Below are 6,599 nucleotides of genomic sequence, written 5' to 3'. Positions count from 1 at the left end.
TTGTTTGATGGCAAGCCTTTAAGACCTCAGACATTGTTCCCATTGATATCAGGGCACCATCTTCTTTCTTCACACTGTGCTGTGCAGCACCCTTATCTTCAAAGATCATTTCATGAAGGATTGATCCCCTAATTTCCTGAATGACACTAAGCAATATTCTCAAGCATTCTTTCATTAGCAGTTCAAGGGCTGTGTCTTAAGTGTAAACCATCGGGTTCTAGTCATCTTCAGTTATTGCCTTTTGTTTCTCTAGATTTTTTTTAATGGCAGCTTCTAGCATCAGCTGTTGCATATGTGGCATTCTTGGCCTTACTAGTGAAGAGGTGGAGTTTAGTCTGTGAGTCAGGTGACAGCTTGATGACATCATTTGGAGGTGCTAAGGAGGTAAATAGCTTGGTGGAAGCTGGACACGCTCACTCCCTAGGAAACAATCCAGCTGACAAGACACATGGGACTATGCTACAGCTCTGGAGCCGGAGGAGCCATGTGGAGACCCCTGAGAGTACTGAGATGCTTATATCGCCACTGGATCCACAAGACCCTCCACCCAGTGCCCTGTGATGGTCTTGAATTCAGCATCATTGCATATGTTTTGTGAGTCTGAAGAGGAATTTATAGACTGGTATCAGACACATGGGCTAATATCAAACTTATGGACTTGATCTGGACTGGGTTGGGATGTTTTCTCAATATTAAATTACTCTTGTCTATAAATCTCTTTCATATATATATATATATATATATATATATATATATATACACACACACACACAAAATTTTAGCAACTCTGAAGAAAATGATTTACCCTACTGATGAGGAAACTGAGATTCCAACAAAGTCAAGTAACTTGTCCAAGGTCACAGACGAGGTGGCACAGAGTTTCACTGCTGGTCTGGCTGGTTTTTCAGCATGCATTTCAAGACTTAACAGACAGGGTTTGGAACTGGTTCAGTCATGGACAATGAAGCAAAACTGGAGCATGGATTCGAATTGCCAAAATGTGGGTGAAGTGGAATGGGAAAAATTATGGATTGACACTGCTAGAAAACAAGCGGCCAAATCTCTTGCAAGTAGAGTTCGAAATAGAGGTGCCCAGCTCAAGGATGGTGGCCCACCAAGCTGCTGTGAATGTGTGTCACTCTCCACAGTCCTAGCAATAATCTAATCTTTCATATCAGGCTCCTGAAAGGACGCACTGTGCCTCTGCCCAGTATCCTATTTCAGGCCTTCAACCTATAATTCTTTCCCATTCTGACTGTCATTCTGAATCCAGATTTTTAGCATTCTGGCAGGTCTCTTCCTATTTTAGTACATCAAACATGACTGAACCTGTTTGAATCAGTTCTAAGCTCTGCTTGTAAATTACAAGACCAAGAGAGTAACGTTGCTTTTATATTTGCTCCAGGTTTTGAGGAAATTTTTTTGTATGTTGGGATTTGGCTTTCGATTGGCCCATGTGCTTTTTTTCTTCTTCTTTTTCAGTGATGCTTCCACTTATTTTACTGTTATCCCTGCCATTGAGTCTATCCCAACACATGGTGACGAAAGGAAGAATTGCTCTTGTGGGTTTCCAAGACACTAAGTGTGGGAATAGAAAGACTCATCTTTCTTCCACCAAGTGGCTGGGGTTTGGAACAGCCTACTGCTTATCCTGCCATACTACAAGAACACCTTTTATTTATTAAAAAAAATTCCTCTTTATCATAGAACACATACTTTGGTTTAAAACAAACAGTCACAATCAGATAAACTGGTTTATTTTTCTAATCAAATGGCCAAGATGCTGAATCATGAAGCCTCAGCCAGGGTCCCATCACATGACTGAACAAGACCCTTTGACTTCTTCCTGGCATACGGTAGTTACGCCTCCCCAGTGGCTGCCCCTTGTCAGGCCACGTGTAGCACAGTGATGTGTGCTTCCAGGGATTCTCTCAAGTGAGCCCTCCTTTCCAGGGCTACAGCTGTTAGCATCCATCCATCAGGACTTCTTCATTGTGATTGGCCAAGGATCCTGCTTTGGTTACCGGGTACTGAATATGATAGTCCAGAAATCCCATGGGTATTCTGCATTTAAAAAAAAATCATTTCATTGGAGGCTCATACAGCTCTTAGCACAATCCGTACATACATCCATTGTGCCAAGCACATTTGTACATATGTTGCCATTTTCATCTTAAAAACATTTTCTTTTTACTTGAGCCCTTGGTATCAACTCACTTATTTACCTGCTTCCTCCACCCTCCCTCCCTCCCCCTTGATAATTTATAAATTGTTATTATTTTTCCATGTCTTACACTGATTGATGTCTCCCTTCACCCACTTTTCTGTTGTTGGACCCGCTGGGAGGGGGGTCTATGTAGAACATTGTGATCAATTCTCCCTTTTCCCTACCCAGCTTCCCCTTCCCCTTCTGGTATGGCTACTCTCATTACTGGTCTTGAGGGGTTTATCTGTCCTGGATTCCTGTGTTTCTAGCTCTTATCTGTACCCATATACATGCTGTGGTCTAGCTAGATTTGTAAGGTAGAATTGTGATCATGATGGGTGTGGAGGGAGCATTAAAGAACTACAGGAAAGTTGTTGTATGTATCATGGGTGCTACACTGTACCCTGACTAGTTTGTCTCTTCCAATGATCCTTCTGTAAAGGCATGTCCAGTTGTTTACAGATGGGCTTTGGGTCTCCACTCTGCACTCCCCCCCCATTCACATCGATATGATTTTTTTTGTTCTGGGTCTTTGATGCCTGATACCTGATCCCATAGACACCTCATGAGTCACATGCTAGTGTGCTTCCATGTGGACTTTGTTGCTTCTCAGCTAGATGACTGCTTGTTCATGTTCAAGTCTTTTAAGACCCCAGACACTATATCTTTGGATAGCCAGGCGCCATCAGCTTTTTCACCACATTTGCTATGTACCCATTTTGTCTTCAGTGATCATGTTGGGAAAGTGAGCATCACAGAATGCCACGTTATTAGAACAAAGTGTTCTTGAATTGATGGAGTACTTAAGTAGAGGCCCAATGTCTGTCTGCTACCTTGATACTTAACCTCTAAATATAAGCACATAGATCTGTTTCCCCATCCTCATATATAAATATATTTACATATGTACATGCCTGTATTTAGACCTCTATAAATGCCCTCTTCCTTCGTAGTTCTTTCCTCTATGTCCTTTTGCTTTCCTCTTGTCCCACTATCATGTTTGGCCTTCATTTGGGTTTCAGTAATTGTTCTTGGTTACATTGCCCTTGATCAAGCCCTATCAGGCCTCCTACCATCCTCCTCACCATTGATTTTAGATCACTTTGTTGTTTCCTTGTCTCTGGGTTTGTTAACACCCAGTTCCTTCCCTGCCTCCCCTCTCCTATGTCCCCCACCCACCCACCTGTCCAATTGTGCTGTTTTCTCCTCTGGATTGTTTATCCCACCTATCTTATCTAGATAGTCTGTATTGTTTTTTTTAAATGTTTCTGTAAGTTATACTCTGAACAGGGAGTCTCCTGTTTTTTCTTGTGAAGTCTTCCTTACAATAGCAACTTTCTTCAACACAGTGAGTTATTGGATGCACTTAGTCTTAGCCTGTTACTCTCGACAGAAGACCTTCATATTCTTAATGCGTCTATGTAAGAAGATGGGGGAAGATACTGAGAAGTGTCTGTAATTCAGCTCTGAGTGCTTGTTATCATAGTTAATTGTGATTGTCATCCTGCTGGGTATAAAACCAGTGCTCTCAGAAGCAGGAGGAGAGAGCTCACGACCAGCAAGAGAGGAGAACTAGGAGTTGGGCCTGTCCTTTGGACCTTGCATATCTGGCTTGCCTCTCTGCCTGAACTCCGGTTCTTGGGGAGGTAATAAATTGCAGCCTATTGCCTGACCTCACTTCATCAGCTTCGGCAGCCTCCTGGGTGAGGTGGATCCTTCAGAGGGATGGATGGGGGGCAGACGGACAGACAGCTGAGCTACAGTCTTGGGTCTTAACCAGCATCCACAACAGTGTGAACCATGCCCTCGGTGTGCTGAGTTCTGTGGGACGTGGTCGTGAGCTGCAGAAGCCTGGGGCGTGACGGAATGGACAGAGGGAAGGAGGGGTAGCTGACATTAGGCGTAATGGGGCTAATGCAGTGGGAGGACATTTTGAAAAGTCATATAAATGGTTCATCCCCACCTCCTTGGGGCTAGCCTTATGTTATTTTTAAAAAATGAAATTATTTCACAAGGTTCCAAGAAATTCCTTAAAAGATTTTATCTGATCAGATTCTGTTTTTTTGGGTGTGTGTGCAGCCATATTCTTTTGGTATAAATCACTTTTCTGAAGTGTTTGTGGCTTTTCTGTTCTGGAACAGTGGCTGTTCAGCCTTTTCTTGATTGTCTCAGCCGGGGCCTGAGTTCTTACTTGCAAATGGTTCAGCAGCAAGAGTACTTCAGCACAGGCTCCCTCGTTAACATTTGTAAGAGTCTGGGACATTTATCTGTGGTTGGATGGAGAGAAAAAAAAAAGACAACTCTCCCCCCAAAATGGAGAGCTACCACTAATTCAGCCCAGCCAACTGCCCTTCCTATGTTTCTCAGGCCCTCTTTACAACCACCTTCCTTCCTGTTGTTCTTGCCTCCCCCCCTTGTTTCTGGGTCAATTTATTGTCCTGCACACCACTCTGCCTGTCAGCTTGATGTCCTGTCCTCACTCCCCACCCTTATCTTGTGACTGTAACCAAACTTCTGAGAGTGTTTTTTTGTACCCTGTGGAAGCTTGTGCAACTGGCCTCTGATAGGAAGTAACCAGACTTCTCAGCCCTGCTTGCATCTTCCCTTGTCACCCAGTTCAGATGATTTGTGACTCAAACCTTCTGAATAATCTGAATGTGCTTTGGAAGAATACAAAACACAGTCATATTAGTTATATGGTTTGCAGTAAACTTGTTATGATCTGGCCTCTTGGGCTCTCTGATTCGGTTGGAAGCTGTGCCGGGTCATGGCGAGAGGCCAGCCCCTGGGGAAAGAAGGTTGGGTCTGTCCTCAGCTGTATGACCTTAAGCAAGTGATTAGCTTCTCCAAGCCTTAATTTTCTCATCAGTAAAATGGACCTATAATTATCTGTGAAGCCAGGCTAATATCACCCTTGGGTTTCCCACAGCCTGGTGCTGTAAAGATAAAACACAGTCATTGTCTGTGAAACCCACTTGTGGAGCAGGAAGTTGTCACCTAGGGAGTTATGACTAGGTGTCCTGGGAAGAGAGGCTCTGGGAAAGCAGACCATTGGTTCATTTACTCAAATGTGTGTCTTCATCAGCTACTGTCTGTAGGTGGACCCAGAGGCCACCCGGTCCTAGAGTGAGAGGCAGGGAGCAGGTCTCACATGGTTGCAGGCCCTGGGGATCCGATTAAAGACCCAGGAGGAGAAGGGTGGATAGGAGCTCTGGTCACCAGTTGGCTTTCCATACTCTGAGGGACTCAGCTACCACCAAGTCCTGCCTTGCTTTCTTTCCTCTATGCATGTCCTTCAGGCTCCAGCTCTAGCTCTTCTCTGCGTCCAGACTCTGTACTCGTGCGAGCACAGTAGGTCCTCACTGCTCTTCCTCTGCTCCTTTGGGGACCCCACGGCGGCTCTCCCTTTCACTTGTTCTCCATTGTCTGGTGGTGAGCTGACTGGTTTGAGTCTCAGACTGCTACCCCAAGGCTAGATGCCTCCCTTGGGCACCAGCAGGTAGAGAGCATGGCAGCTGGGGGTCTCCCCTTCCACCTGGGCTGTGGAAGGCTCTGTCCCCAGTCCTGTCCCTTGCATGCCACCCTCGTCCGTGTCAGGACAGAGGCTCAGGGCTCTGTCCCCGTCACTGTCAGCTGAGGAGCTGTGGTGGTTGGTAGTTGCTCTTGAAAGCTCAGGTGGCATTTCTGTGTCTTTGAGTTTTCAGATCTAGACTTCCTTATTGACACCTGAGCATATAGCAAAGCAGCTCTCCCCAGGTTTGGAAAAAACTAAGCTTCAAAACTTCTGCACGCCCTTTTCTTCTTCTTTTTAAACTTCTGAATTTATAACTTAAAATTTTAATTTTAAGCATGGTTATGATCATTCTTATCCTGGCCTTTAGAACCCAGTTTTTCTCATGTAGGAGCTGGTGGGATAGTGCTTGCTCAGCTAATAAAGGTCAGATTCAAACCGAAGAGGTAGCACTCTATTTCCGTGAAGATTACAGACATTACCCTACGGGCGGACTGTGTAACTCTGGTACAGGGTCGCCTCAATTGGAATAGGGTTGAAGGCAGTGGGTTGGCTTATTATGTGTGTAACAAAGTTTTTATTAACACGGATTTTCTTGAAAGAATGGTAGTTCTTTACAAGTAAAGAACTTGGTCACCAAGACTACCCTGGTACAATGTGAGGGGGTAAACCAAGGGTGGGAAACCCAGGCCCTAGGGGTTCTTAGGGGCTGTGTTGAGATACAAAATCCTTGTGGTTTTGATCTGATTAGCAAGACTCACCCCTTCAACTTTTCATGCCTTTTATTACTTACTACGTGACACAGGCCAGCCCCAGCCTCTCAGGATCTCACCACGTGATACAGGCCAGCCCCAGCCTCTCCGGATCTCACCAGGTTGGCTG

The sequence above is a fragment of the Tenrec ecaudatus genome, chromosome 18 (genome assembly GCF_050624435.1).
Source record: "Tenrec ecaudatus isolate mTenEca1 chromosome 18, mTenEca1.hap1, whole genome shotgun sequence".
Lineage (NCBI taxonomy): Eukaryota > Metazoa > Chordata > Mammalia > Afrosoricida > Tenrecidae > Tenrec > Tenrec ecaudatus.
The sequence above is the reverse complement of the archived record's forward strand: the minus strand, read 5'-3'. Positions refer to the sequence as shown.